The sequence below is a fragment of the Symphalangus syndactylus genome, chromosome 18 (genome assembly GCF_028878055.3).
Source record: "Symphalangus syndactylus isolate Jambi chromosome 18, NHGRI_mSymSyn1-v2.1_pri, whole genome shotgun sequence".
Classification (NCBI taxonomy): Eukaryota; Metazoa; Chordata; class Mammalia; order Primates; family Hylobatidae; genus Symphalangus; species Symphalangus syndactylus.
The window spans coordinates 86350435-86364505 of NC_072440.2; the positions used below are offsets into that span (position 1 = coordinate 86350435).

At 40.4% G+C, this 14071-nt stretch overlaps 1 protein-coding gene across 3 annotated transcripts in view; it reads left to right on the top strand.

Moving 5' to 3' along the window:
* The window catches only part of ASXL2 (ASXL transcriptional regulator 2), a 555729-nt gene that overhangs the window by 405380 nt on the left and 136278 nt on the right, over positions 1-14071 (top strand). The gene's annotated exons all lie outside the window — the stretch shown is intronic.

Sequence of the window (14071 nt, forward strand, 5' to 3'; positions counted from 1 at the left end):
TGTGCGGCTGGAGAGCCCTCATTGGATGCAGATAGGAGAAGGCTTGTGCGTGCATCCAGCCCCGGAAAGGAGAGGGGAGCGCTGGAGCTGGATAGAATTTACCCGTTACAGCGGACGTGCCTGTGACCCCGGGCCCCCTGCTTGTCTGGCTCCCGGAGCAGACGTGAGATCACGAGGCTTTTGTTTTTGTTTGGTGTTGGAGCCGAAAGTGCAGGAGGTGTTTAGAAACGAAGTAACAGGTGGGACTTGTAGAATTTTTTTTTCCTGTTTCCGTAGAGACCTACTCTGAACAAGGCAGCAATGCATGGTGGGACGTGTAGTTTACCCAGCCTTCACGTTACCCTAGCCAAAGTGATGGTGGCCTAATGAAGTTGTAATTAGTGGGTAAAACAATTTTTCCCCCTAATTCTGTTATGACGAAATTTAGAGGTAGATTTTAAAAAGTGGAATATTGAGGATTAGTGAAAACTTTTACCATATTTTAAGAAGAAAAAATTAAAATCATGTATGCAGAAATGAAATGGTAGGAGATAGTGAAGTTCATACCATCGTTGAGGGTGCAGCAGAAAAGTAATAGGGCATTAAACAGCAGCATTTTAATAGTGGAAAGTGAGAGGTGTTCACCCCTTTAATGGTGAGTAATGCCAGTAATACTTCGACAGTGTAGCCCTTCTTAGTGAACCCTTATTAGATGCCATATGGTTTATTTTTTAATGAGTTTTTTTAATATAAAAGTAACGTTCACTGTGGGGAAATTTGGAAAATTGTAAAAAAGTATAAAGAAGAACATTAAAAAAAAAATCACATTTCTTTCACCCCTCGGCTGTATCTGCTAAGATTTGGTATATTACCGTCTAGTCTCTTTATTTCCCCAAATCTGGGTCATACTGTTTATTCAGTCTTGTGCATTTGTTTTGTAAACTTTATGCATTAGGATGTTGATGAGTCTTCAATTTGTATTTCTCTTAGTTGGAAATGTAAAAAAGTTAAGAAATAATTGCACATTTTACTTACTGGGTGTTTTCACTTACAATATATCTTCGTATATCTTCCTGTACTAGTAGTTTCCCTCTAAAAGATAAGACTCCTATACTTTTTTAGAAGGTGTAGAGGTTGCTTCCCCACAGAGGGCTGTTTTACTCTCTACTTGGTGGATATCTCAAGACCTCTTTCTGTTAATAAAAGAAGCATGATGAATTTTAATTATAGGTAAGCAGACCTGGACCCTAATTTATGCTAATTAATTTTAAGTTCCTAAGGTCTTTAAAATTGTTTTTTTAATTAAAAATATTTTGTAGAGACAGGGTCTTGCTATGTTGCCCAGGCTAGGCTAGTCTTGCACTCCTGGGCTCAAGCAGTCCTCCTGCCCTTGGCCTCTCAAAGCACTAATTACACAAGTTTCTAGAATCTTAGGAGTGTTTTGTGAATTATGATCCCTTTGATAAAATAGTCATTGGGAGATTGTGACAAATAGGAAAAATTAGTCTGCATCTACTTAGCTTTTCCTATGTTAGTATATTAGCTCATTTCATGCCCTAGCTAGCTATGTGAAAAATAGTATTTAAAAGATGGAAAGACTACTTTGATCAGTAGAGTTCCTGAGGGGACCAGTATATTAGTATCTTGGTATTTTTCTTTGATTTTTGGCAAATACATAAAGCCCCAGTCTCAGTGAAAATGTGTTTTAGAAAGAGAATGATGACAGTAAAGTTTTTCTTTTTCTAGTAGCCAAAATCTAGAAAACACTCTTAATTTTGGGGGATTATTTTATTACCTATAAGTGAGGGGATTAAACTAAATCTCGGTATCTAAAATATTTTTGTTTTTAGGATAAATAGATGAAAATAAAAGAAGGACCGGGCAAAGGTACATTTGTAATATTTCAGACTGCAGAATAATGAAATCAGAAAATTAGTGAGTTGACTAATGAAAGTAACTTTGACCTAAATAAGAATGCTAGTATTTAGATCGAGAGGAATAGGAAAAGAGGTTTTAAGGCTTAAACTTATTTCTTAGGCATTAGGATATCAAGTGTTCGAGGAACAGTTTCATCAAGGAAGCAAGTGTCTGTTTCTTATTTCATGTGTTTTTGATACCTCCATTGTAGAGCTATCATGTTTTAGAGAGTACTATTAAAATAAGGTTGTTTTCCTGACCAATAATATACCAATAGATATATTCAACACATTTAATGTAGATATGTGATACTGGGATGATACGGGGTGTGTGTGTTTATGTGGGAGAGCTACATGGTTTGATGTGAGGTTACTATCAGCAAAATAGTGAGGTTACTATAAGCAAAATAGATTCATAATTATTATCATTATTATTATAATTTTATTTATTTATTTAGAATCGTTTTGCTATGCTGCCCAGGCTAGAGTGCAATGGCTTCACAGGTATGATCATGGTGCACTAAAGCCTTGAACTTCTGGGCTCAAGTGATCATCCTGCCCTAGCTTCCCAAGTAGCTGGGACTATAGGCATGTGCCACTGTGCTTGGCTTCATAATTATTATATAATAGTAGATTATGCCAAAAGGCTGATAAAATGAACTTAAATGTATACACTGGCTCCAGTAACTAAGGACACCAGAGAAAGGTGATGGAGCTGTGATTCACCTGATCTTGAATGTGCATTCACTACACTGGACTGCCTCCCTGTTGATCTTAAATTTGTCTTATTTAAATATGCTAGTTATAAAAAGCATTCTAGTATTTAGTTAACAGTTTCACATGTTTTACTTTTTCTTTTTTTGAGACAGGATCTTGCTCTGTTGCCCAAGCTGGAGTGTACTGCCACGATGGCGGCTCATGGCAACCTCAGCCAACCCCTCAAGTGATCCTCCCGCCTCAGCCTCCTGAGCAGCTGGGACTGCAGGTGTGCGCCACCACTCCCAGCTAATTAAAACAATTTTTTTTTGTAGAGAGAGGGTCTCCCAATGTTGCTCAGGCTGGTCTCAAACTCCTGGGCTCAAGTGATCCTCCTGCCTCAGCCTGCCGAAGTGCTGATAACTATAGGCGTGGTCCACCATACTCAGCTGCATGTTTTAAATTTTAAGGGCAGTAGTGATGGTGGTAATGAATGATTTGAGCAAGAGATAAGTAGTGTAGTGTTTAGTACAATTTAAATTTGAAAACTTGTAGCTAACCAGGGATATTGAGGACCTTTACATGGACTTTATTTTTTGAACCAGGGACTCACGTTGTCAGCAAGGATAAAGTGCAGTCTTGTGATCGTGGCTCACTACAACTTCCATCTCCTGGGCTCAAGGGCTCCTTCCTCCTTAGCCTATGGAGTAGCTAGTACCACACACATGTGCCACCATGCCCAGCTAATTTTTTGTGTGTGTGAGATGGGGTCTCACTTGGTTGCCCAGGCTGGAATGCAGTGGCGTGATCTTGGCTCACTGTTAACTTCTGCCTGCCAGGCTCAAGCATCCTGGCTCAGCTTCCCAAGTAGCTGAGACTACAGGCATGTGCTGCCATACCTGGCTGATTTTTAAATTTTTTGTAGAGATGGGGTTTTGCCAGCCATGTTGCCCAGGCTGATCTCAAACACCTGGACTCAAGTGATCCGCCCACCTCTGCCTCCCAGCATGATGGGATTACCGGCGTGAGCCACTGCACTGGGCCCACAGCTAATTTTTAAACTTTTTTTGTAGAGACAGGGTCTCGCCAAGTTTCCCAGGCTGGTCTTGAACTCCTGGACTCAAGTAATCTGCCTGCCTCGGCCTCCCAAAGTATTAGGATTACAGATGTGGGCCACTGCACCCCACCTGCATTGACTTTAGAGCTATGTTCAGAATTAGGCTCACTAAAAAGATGAATCATCTAAATATTTGATGACATCCTGAGGATTTTGGCAGTTTTTGCAAAGCAGAACTTTGAAAATAGCAGTCTTATTGATCTTGTTTGCCTTTTGACTTTTCTCTCCTACCCATGGCTAGAAAAGCATTAAAAGGCGAAAGAGTCCCGAAAGGACAAATGTGTGTGTGATTGTAGGTGGAAAGGATGGAGAGGCAGACTTTAGAGATTATACACTTAAGGGACATTGGGTGTTTTTTTGGGAGGAAAATGGTAAAAAAAAAAAAAAAAAAAAAATAGGAGAAGCAAAGTGTGGGTGTTAGAGATGAGGAACATAATCTGTAGTGTAGATCTTTGGAATATAATTTGTAGACTGAAGAAGTTTTGTTTTTTTTTTTTTAATATATAGACTTCATTCATTGGTTAATTATTTTGAATGTACACAAGATTTTAGTTTTTGTCACTTAAAACTTTTGTCACTTTTGTCACTGCTAAAATCCTCAGGATGTCATCAAATATTAATTATCTTTATTTAACTTTAGAAAATAAGATGTGAAGAAATGCTCATCATCACTGGCCATCAGAGAAATGCAAATCAAAACCACAGTGAGATACCATCTCACACCAGTTAGAATGGCCATCATTAAAAAATCAGGAAACAACAGGTGCTGGAGAGGATGTGGAGAAATAGGAACACTTTTACACTGTTGGTGGGACTGTAAACTAGTTCAACCATTGTGGAAGTCAGTGTGGCGATTCCTCAGGGATCTCGAACTAGAAATACCATTTGACCCAGCCATCCCATTACTGGGTATATACCCAAAGGACTATAAATCATGCTGCTATAAAGACACATGCACACGTATGTTTATTGCGGCACTATTCACAATAGCAAAGAGTTGGAACCAACGCAAATGTCCAACAACAATAGACTGGATTAAGAAAATGTGGCACATATACACCATGGAATACTATGCAGCCATAAAAAATGATGAGTTCGTGTCCTTTGTAGGGACATGGATGAAACTGGAAAACATCATTCTCAGTAAACTATCGCAAGGACAAAAAACCAAACACCGCATGTTCTCACTCATAGGTGGGAATTGAACAATGAGAACTCATGGACACAGGAAGGGGAACATCACACTCCGGGGACTGTTGTGGGGTGGGGGGAGGGGGGAGGGACAGCTTTAGGAGATACACCTAATGCTAAATGACGAGTTAATGGGTGCAGGAAATCAACATGGCATATGGATACATATGTAACAAACCTGCACATTGTGCACATGTACAAAACCCTAAAGTATAATAAAAAAAAAAAAAAGAAAATAAGATGGAAGATAGAAAATTTCTATTAAAGAAAGGCTAATTACTTTGATACAGGAAGTGTAGAAAATGGAAATACTATTATTTTTTGAGACAGAGTCTCACTGTGTTGCCACTCTGGAGAGCAGTGGTGCAATCTCGGCTCACTGCAACCTCTGCCTCCTGGGTTCAAGTGATTCTCCCACCTCAGCCTTCCTAGTAGTTGAGATTACTGCACCCGGCCAATTTTTATAATACAAATTATAGAAAGTAAAACTGGGCAGATTCTTGGCTCATGGATTACATAAAAATTAGTGAGAAAGCACTGGCATGGGCTAAAAATTGAGAAACTGTGACAGCTAAGCTATGAGGATGCAAAGGAATAAAAATAATGGAATGGACTTTGGGGACTCTGGGTGGGGAAAGGGTGGGAGGGTGATGAGGGATAAAAGGCTACACATTGGGTACAGTGTACACCGTTTGGGTGATGGGTGCACCAAAATCTCAGAAATTACCACTAAACTTACCCATGTATACCAAACACCACCTGTTCCCCAGAAACTCTTGGGGAAAAAAACAAAAAAAGAACTTACAACCCCCCAAGAGCCAATAAATAGAGACTTCTGGGAAAAAAAATTCTCCTGAGAAACCGTCTGGGCTCAGTGCTTTTTGGTGAGCTAATTCCTTGATAATTTTGCCTATTTATTCTGTGGAACTTAGTTTGCTTAAGCATCCTCTTTCTACTAGGGTCAATTTTAGTAAACTGTATTTTCATTAACAATTATCCATATAATAGAGATTCTCAAATTTATTTGCCTAAAGCTATGGAAAATAATCTCTTAGAATTTAAAATTTTTCCTCTCTATAGTTATTTCTCCCTTATTAATGCTTACTTTGTATATTTGTATTACTATCTTCTTTATTAATTTTGCTAGTGATTCATCTGTTTTGTTGGGTGCTTTTGTTTTCCCCCAAATAAACATATTTTGTTTATGAATTGTTTTTCTGTTCTCTGATCTTATTAGTTTTCACTTATACCTTTACAATTTTACTCTTAGACTTTGTTTTGGTTTCCTTTGTTATCTTTCTAACTATTTGAGTTGGGAATTTATTTAAGTTTTAATTTTTTTTTTTTTTTCCTTGAGACAGGGTCTCGCTCTGTTGCCCAGACTGGAGTGCGGTGGTGCGATCTCAGCTCACTGCAGCTTCCGCCTCCCAGGCTCAAGGGATCCTCTTGCCTCAGCCTCCCAAGTAGCTGGGACCACAAGCACGCACTACCATGCCTGGCTAATTTTTGTATTTTTTGTAGAGATGGGGTTTTGCCATGCTGCCCAGCCTGGTCTCAAATTCTTGGGCTCTCGCAGTGGACCCAAAGTGTTGGGATTACAGGCGTGAGCCACTGTGCCCTGCTAATTTTTAATTTATGTAGCTCTTTGGTCTTGTGAATTTTCCTCTGATCTCTGCTTTACATTTATCCCATAGATCTGTTATGCAAAATTTTCACTCATTGTTTTTCTGAAATTCTATAATTTATTTCTCCTTTCACCCAAGAGTTTAATAAAAAGTTCTTTAATTTTCAAAAAAAAATTGAGGAACTGCTCTGATGCATAATTTTCAAAACAGCTGTGTATTTACATTCATGAAGTTACTTTCTGCAAGTCTGTTAGTACAAGGTGACTTGATGTAACACTTTTTGCTTGACTGATCTTTCTTTCTTGCCATATTATTTAAAGTTCTCCTGCATAAATTTTGTGTTAATTTCAAATTAGCCAGGTGTGGGTGGTGCATGCCTGTAATCTCAGCTACTCAGGAGGCTGAGGCAGGAGAATCACTTGAACCCGGGAGGTGGAGGTTGCGGTGAGCCGAGATCATGCCATTGCACTCCAGCCTGGGCAACAAGAGTGAAACTCCGTCTCAAAAACCAAAATAAATAAAATTTTGTGTTAATTTCATAATTTTTTCTGACCTGTTTTTATGCCTCTATCCTGAAAGCCCACAAGCCTCCTAGTTTGTTGAAGGGGGGGAGAAAAGCAGAATCTTTTTTGAACACTTAAATTAAAAATTTCTATGAAAGGTGGTGCTGCTGCTGCTGCTACTCCTGCATCTCTTGTAGAATTCTGAAAGGCGTTGAGAAAATAACCTCAGGTTTGCAAAAGTCCTTTCTGCTTCCCCATCCACAGATTCTATCTACTCTTGAGAGGCTGGACAATTTTGCTGTGGGACATTTTTTTCCCCCCTCTACAAAAGCTGTCTGCAAGGAGGCCAGTGTGTGGAAGATATAACTAAACTTGCTATCTTTGTCCTGTTTACAAAAAAACTCTGAATACCCCTCTACTTCTTTATTCTTTCTTTTTACAGCTCATAGAGGCTATCCTCATAGTTTTTGATATTTTTTAATTTAGTATTTTTAGTACAGTGTGATTTATTATGTTTTTACTATTAAAAGGTTATTGAATGAGCTAAATTTTAGAACTCTAAATATGATTTAGAAACTGTTATTTGCTTTAAATTTATTTCCTATTCAAGTTATATAGGCTCATTATTTTTTGCAAAAACAGCAAACAAGTAGAAATGTAAAGAGTTAATCCTAGATGAGTCAGTATACTGAAAATGGGAATTAAGTGAAAGTCTGCATACTGAAATATTGAAAATATTTACTTACCATACCGAAATTAACTCTGGTTGATAGTTACATATGGCTTTCTGGATTTTTTTTACCTCGTATATACAAACAGGTATACCTTTATTTTACATGAAATTCTGTATTTTATGAATATCATGGATATCTTTTCATGTCATTACTTGTATATTTAATATCTGCCTTATTCTTTTTTTTCTTTTTTGAGGTGGGATCTTGCTCTGTCACTCAGGCTGGAGTGCAGTGGCATTCAATCACGGCTTACTGAAGCCTTGACCTCCTGGGCTCAAACAATCCTCCTGCCTCAGCTTCCTTAGTAGCCAGGACGACAGGCATGTGCCACCAGGCCAGGTTAATTTTTTTTTTTTTTAAATGGAGCCTGGCGGCAGAGCGAGACTGCACTGGCGCAATGTTGGCTCACTGCAACCTCCGCCTCCTGGGTTCAAGCGATTCTCCTGCCTCAGTCCTCCCGAGTAGCTGGGACTATAGGCATGCACCACCATGCCCAGCTAATTTTTGTATTTTTAGTAGAGATGGGGTTTCACCATGTTTTTTTTTTTTTTTTTAGTATTTTATTGTTGTTGGATATACCATCATTAAAAAAAATTGGTCCCTGATTATTTAACATACAGGTCATTTACAATTTTTTTCACTTTTTTTTTTGAAACAGGGTCTTGCTCTGTCGCCCAGGCTGGAGTGCAGTGGCGTAATCTCGGCTCACTGCAGCCTCCACCTCCCAGGTTCAAGCAATTCTCCCGCCTCAGCCTCCCAAGTAGCTGGGACTACAGGCACACGCCACCATGCCCTGCTAATTTTTGTAATTTTAGTAGAGACGGGTGAATATTGGTCAGGCTGGTCTCGAACTCCTGACCTGAGGTGATCCACCCACCTCGGCCTCCCAAAGTTCTGGGATTACAGGCGTGAGCCACTGCACCCGGCTGTGAAATACTTTTTTTTGTTGTGGACAAGAAGGAGGAAATTCTGTCTATGCCAGTAAGACTTTGTGCTCCTTTAAGACAGACTTTCTTTTAAAGTGTTTTTACTTGCAGACCTTAACTGAGTTTCTTACATAGGAATGCTAAATCTTTTTTTTTTTTTTTGTACCTTTTTAAAATTGGAGATTAAAGAGAACATTATTTTTCTTTTTTTTTTTTTTTTTTTTTTTGGAGACAGCGTTTTTACTCTGTTGCCCAGGTTGGCGTACAGTGGTGGATCTCAGCTCACTGCAGCCTTGACCTCCCAGGCTCAGGTGATCCTTCCACCCCAGCTTCTCAAGAAGCTGGGACTACAGGCACGTGCCACCATGCCTGGCTAATTTTTTTTTTTTTTTTGAGACGAAGTCTCGTTCCTGTCCCCCAGGCTGGAGTGCAGTGGCGCAATCTCGGCTCACTGCATCCTCCACCTCACAGGTTCAAGCGATTCTCCTGCCTCAGCCTCCCAAGTAGCTGGGATTACAGGTGTCTGCCACCATGCCTGGCTAATTTTTGTATTTTTAGTAGAGGTGGGGTTTCACCATGTTGGCCAGGCTGGTCTCGAACTCCTGACCTGAGGTGATCCACCCACCTCGGCTTCCCAAAGTGCTGGGATTACAGGCGTGAGCCAGTGCACCTGGCCAGTTTTTGTATTTTTTGTAGAGATAAGGTTTCAGCATGTTGCTCATGCTGGTCTTGAATTCCTGGGCTCAAGCAGTCCTCTCGTCTTGGCCTCCTAAAATGCCGGGATTACAGGTGTGAGCCATTGCTGCCAGCCTGTTCTTACTTTTAAGAGAGGATAATTTGAATAAAGCTAGTCAAATATATTATGCCATGAAAACTGGTTGAGTATCTCTTTCTTTGTGAAAGAAAACCCTATGCTAAGACACACCAAGATATTTGCCTCCAAAGATTCTTTTGAGTTACATTTGGACCTTGGGAAATATCTGTGATAATTCTTAAGTCTGACCTTGCTTGACAGAACTAAAATTGGTTAACGGTAAATGCGAATGTAGTTAATCTTGGGCATCAGAGGGCATTGTAAAACTTGCTAATTATAGTATCCTCTGAGTAAGTTGATCCATCTTTTGGCAAAAATTATGTTGTGAGAGACTTTTCATTTGAAAATTTCTTGGCTACTGACTTTAATTAGTAGTTGATACTAGAATGGACTTTCATGGCGTTCACAGCCTGGGATGGCCCACGTCGTCTTTAATCTTTAACTCACTGATGTTTGAATTATTCAGTAGCTGGCTTAGCCATATTGAATTTCAAATAAGTGTTCAATGGTGTTAGTTACTTATTTCTAAATGATACACAACATTTTAAATGTTTTGCTATTGATTTATAGTGACTAGTTTCCTGTCTGATTTGAGAGGTTCTGACAAATTTTGTAAGAAACGGATGTAACCATGATATCCTAAGTAGAGGACCCAGCTAACCTGTACCCACAATCCTGATACACTTGAGAGTGTGAGATAAATTTGTGTTGTTTTATTCTGTATGATAATAAAACTTATAAATAAAATGAATCTGTGTTGTTGAAGCTGCATAATAGCAATCTAATAGTAATACTAAAATTTGGGAGTATGGTGGAGCAGGGTTGTCTCAAAGAAGGTTTGACTTGGGTACTCTAGGATGATGGATAAAGTATTTACAAGTGAATGATAGGCAAGGGCATTCCAGGCAGAGGGAAGAGCTGAAAAGAGGAAAGACTGAAAAATGCAGGTTATGTTTGATGCATGGCTAATTAACCTGTGAGTGTTGTGTAGCATAATGGAAGACAAAACCAGAAAAGGTCGGTTGGGGCAAAATGTGGAGGGTTATAGAAGTTGGGCTGACAAGTATTTTCTAGGAGTAATAGAGAATTTTTAGGCAGGAGATAATAATGTATGTGTTTTAAGCAGATTGAGGCATTTGTGGGATTTATTATAGAGGGCAGGAAAGACTGATGGGAGGAGATATAACTTTCTTTTGTCATCTTTCACATTTCACATTCTCATTTCATACCTTTTTTTTACCTATACTTACCCCACTTGCAGCTTTTCAACACCTTTACTTAAGATTTTTTTGTTTTGTTTTTTGTAGAGGCAGGGTCTCACTATGTTGCCCAGGCTGGTCTCAAACTCCAGGCCTCAATCTATTCTTGTTCTTTGGCCTCCCAAAACACTGGGATTACAAGTGTGAGCCACTGCACCTGGCCTTCTACTTTTCTGCCAGCCTCCTGAAGTTTCCACACATAAAAGAGGTCTTGGAAGACTCTACAGCACAATACAATTCTCATTCTTTTTTTTTTTTGGATAGAACCTGTCTCTACTAAAAATACGAAAATTAGGGCCAGGCATGGTGGATCACGCCTGTAATCCCAGCTCCTTGGGAGGCCAAGGCGGGCGGATCACCTGAGGTTGGGAGTTCGAGACCAGCCTGACCAACATGGAGAAACCCCGTCTCTACTAAAAATACAAAATTAGTCGGGCATGGTGGCGCATGCCTGTAATCCCAGCTACTTGGGAGGCTGAGGCAGGAGAATCGCTTGAACCTGGGAGGCGGAGGTTGCGGTGAGCTGAAATTGTGCCATTGCACTCCAGCCTGGGCAACAAGAGCGAAACTCTGTCTCAAAAAAAAAAAAAAAAAAAAAAAAATTAGCTGGATGTGGTGGCACGTGCCTATAATCCCAGCTACTCAAGAGGTTGAGGCAGGAGAATCACTTGAACCTGGGTGGTGGAGGTTGCAGTGAGCCGAGATCACGCCTGTGCACTCCAGCCTGGGCAACAGAGCAAGACTCTGTCTCAAATTCTTTTAAAAAAGTAAATATTCATATATTTATTTCTGACAAAAATTAAGGATACTTTGCCAGGTGAAAAGCTGTCTGTTACTGGTTTGGAATATGAAAGTCATACCTTGAGACCAGATGTGGGGGACAAGAGGGGCAACCATTTCCTAGTCTTAGTATTGTATTGCTTCATATGTATTTCTCAGCTCTGTTTTCTAGCAGATAAAAGGTAGTAAATGACAAAGTTTTAATGAAAATGATTTTTCAAACTAGATTTTTTATAAACCTCCCATAGGGAATTTGCTGATTCTGAAAATTGTCTATGAAAACTGAAGTTTTGTCAGGCGCAGTGGCTCATGCCTGTAATCCCAGCAGTTTGCGAGGCCAAGGCGGGTGACTCACGAGGTCAAGAGATGGAGACCATCCTGGCCAACATGGTGAAACCTCGTCTCTACTAAAAATACAAAACTAAGCTGGGCGTGGTGGCATGCATCTGTAATCCCAGCTACTTGGGAGGCTATGGCAGGAGAATCGCTTGAACCCGGGAGGTGGAGATTGCAGTGAGTCAAGATGGCGCCACCGGCCGGGCGCGGTGGCTCACGCTTGTAATCCCAGCACTTTGGGAGGCCGAGGCGGGCGAATCACGAGGTCAGGAGATCGAGACCACGGTGAAACCCCGTCTCTACTAAAAATATAAAAAATTAGCCGGGCGTGGTGGCGGGCGCCTGTAGTCCCAGCTACTCGGAGAGGCTGAGGCAGGAGAATGGCGTGAACCCGGGAGGCGGAGCTTGCAGTGAGCCGGGATTGCGCCACTGAACTCCAGCCTGGGCGACAGAGCGAGACTCTGTCTCAAAAAAAAAAAAAAAAAAGATGGCGCCACTGCACTCCAGCCTTGCGACAGAGTGAGACTCCACCTCAAAAAAAGAAAAGAAAAAGAAAATTGAAGTCTTAAGCTTTAATGACAATCTTAAAAATTGTATATTTTTAACTTGCTGTATGATTTTGGTATCCATATTTAATAGAGTAGGCAGACAATAGAGAAATGATGCGTTTGTACCAAGTAAAGGTCACAGCTGTCATCATGGTGCATTAATGGAATGAAGGTTTCACCATAGTTTGAATAAGAAAATGTGGTTACATGTGTCCACAGAGCACATCTCAGGTCTCATGTAGTTGGAGTTAAGACCATTGTGATGTAGTTAACAGTCCAACGTTAGTTTAATTTTTAGTTAAAATGGAAGCTCATTGTTTTGTATTTGTATTTTTTTTTGTTTTTGAGACGGAGTCTCACTCTGTCACTGAGGCTGGAGTCCAGTGGTGCGATCTCGGCTCACTGCAAGCTCTGCATCCTGGGTTCACGCCATTCTCCTGCCTCAGCCTCCCAAGTAGCTGGGACTACAGGCACCCGCCACCACACCTGGCTAATTTTTTTTTGTATTTTTAATAGAGACGGGGTCTCACCGTGTTAGCCAGGATGGTCTCAATCTCCTGACCTCGTGATCCGCCTGCCTTGACCTCCCAAAGTGCTGGGATTACAGGCGTGAGCCACTGTGCCCAGCCTATGTTTGGATTAAAAAAATTTTTTTATATCATTTTTATTTTTATTTTGTTTTTGAGACAGAGTCTTGCTCTGTCATCCAGGCTGGAGTGCGGTGGCATGATCTCAGCTCACTGCAATCTCTGCCTCCCGGGTTCAAGCAATTTTTGTGCTTCTACCTCCCAAGTAGCTGGGACTTACAGGTGCGTGCCACCACACCAGGACAATTTTTTGTATTTTAGTGGAGACGGGGTTTTGCCATGTTGGCTAGGCTGGTCTCGAACTCCTGGCCTCAAGTGAGCCACCCACTTCAGCCTCCCAAAGTGCTGACATTACAAGCATGAGCCACCATGCCTGGCCTAAATTGGATTTAAATTGTAAATTTTAGCCCAGTGCGGTGGCTCATACCTGTAATCTCTGCACTTTTGTAGGCTGAGGTGAGTGGATCACCTGAGGTCAGGAGTTCGAGACCAACCTGGCCAACATGGCAAAACCCCTTCTGTAATCAAAATACAAAAAATTAGCTAGGTGCGGTGGCAGGCGCCTGTACTCGGGAGGCTGAGGCAGGAGAATTGCTCGAATCCAGGAGGTGGAGGTTGCAGTGAGCTGAGATCGCGCTATTGTACTCCAGCCTGGGCAATGAGAGCGAAACTCCGTCTCAAAAAAAAAAAAAAATTGTAAATTGTAAATGTTTTATTTTTGTAATTGTGTAAGAGCAATAAGCCTAAGAGATTTATACCTAGTATAATTTAGTATCATTTGTGTATATGTTCATATAAAATGTAAAATGTTGTAACTTAACCTGGTACAGTATGAGCCCTGAGATTTTTTTTTCTTTTAAATAGTACTAAAGTTTGAGATATACTACTTTAACTTGTTTTCTGTGATTAAGTAAAAGATTACCCTGTGCCCAAAACTAAATCTAACTTTTGAAAACATGTGCTTCCTTTTATCTTTCATTTTCCTTTCTTTTATCAAAATTTAAAAACCTAGAGTCATCATCTGTGTTTTTAAGGTCACCTGCCACTAAAAGTCTTTTTT